We start from the raw sequence: 1,401 nt of genomic DNA, 5'->3' as shown, positions 1-1,401 counted from the left end.
TTCTTTCTCGTAGCCCATCAACATTCGAAACGCACAACCTACCCTGAAATCTCAGAATACCATCACCACTAATTTCAAATGACATAAACTTTTGTTGACCCACATCTTTATTGATTTGCATCAAGATGGGATCTTCAACCTGCTTCTCCTTAACTTCAGCACAAAGGGATGACTTAGCTAACTCATGAACAATCACCCCTCCATCTTTAAAATCTAGGAGTCGCACTCCCAGATTTGTAAGGCGGTGAGTGTCCTTCACCGTCTCTTTCTTTCCTTCTTCTACATGAGAAAGGTTACCCATAGACAACCTGCTGGGGGAATCAGCTACAACATTTCCCTTGCCCGGATGGTAATGCAGACTCATGTCATAGTCTTTTAAGATCTCCATCCAATGCCTCTGCTTGAGGTTCAATTCTTTCTGTGGAAAACATACTGCAAACTCTTATGGTCAGTATAAATATCAACATGCACTCCATAGAGATAATGCCTCCAGATTCTAAGTGCAAACACCACTGCTGCTAACTCTAAGTCATGAGTGAGGTAATTGCGCTCATGAACCTTTAACTACCTAGATGCATAAGCTATCACCTTACCACGCTACATCAATACACAACCAAGTCCCATACGGGACATATCAAAATAAACCACAAAATCATTTACACCCTCGAGGAGAGTCAAAACAGGAGCAGTAGTCAGCTTGTCCTTCAATTTCTCAAAACTGTTTTCACATAAGCCCGATCACACAAACTTTATCTTTTTCTGAGCCAGTTTAGTAAGCGGAGCAGCTATGGAAGAAAAACTCTCTACGAACCTTCTGTAATACCCCGCCAAACCCAAGAAGCTCCAAATACCAGTTGGAGTCATGGGTCTGGGCCATTTTCTCACTGCTTCAACTTTCTGGGGATCCACTTTTATCCCTCACTGGACACAATATGCCCCAGGAAGGTAATAGCGTCTAACCAGAATTCACACTTAGAAAATTTGGCATACAGCTTGATCCTTAAGGGTCTGAAGAATAATTCAGAGGTGATTGGTGTGATCCTCTTTACTCATAGACTAGATCAGAATATCATCAATAAATACAATGACGAACAAGTCAAGAAACTGATGAAAAACTCTATTCATAAGATCCATGAAGGTTGCAGGGACATTAGTCAACCCGAAGGACATGACTAAAAATTCGTAGTGACCATATCGGGTTTGGAAGACTGTCTTGGGTATGTTTGACTCCCTAACTTTCAATTGGTGATAACCCGAACGAAGGTTTATTTTTGGAAAACACTTGGCACCCTGAAGCTGGTAAAAAAGGTCATCAATCCTAGGAAGAGGATATTTATTTTTAATCATGACCTTTTTCAACTGGCTGTAGTCTATGCACATACGAAGGGACCCATCCTTCTT

This window comes from Capsicum annuum, chromosome 1 (assembly GCF_002878395.1).
Source record: "Capsicum annuum cultivar UCD-10X-F1 chromosome 1, UCD10Xv1.1, whole genome shotgun sequence".
NCBI classification, from domain to species: domain Eukaryota; kingdom Viridiplantae; phylum Streptophyta; class Magnoliopsida; order Solanales; family Solanaceae; genus Capsicum; species Capsicum annuum.
The sequence above is the reverse complement of the archived record's forward strand: the minus strand, read 5'-3'. Positions refer to the sequence as shown.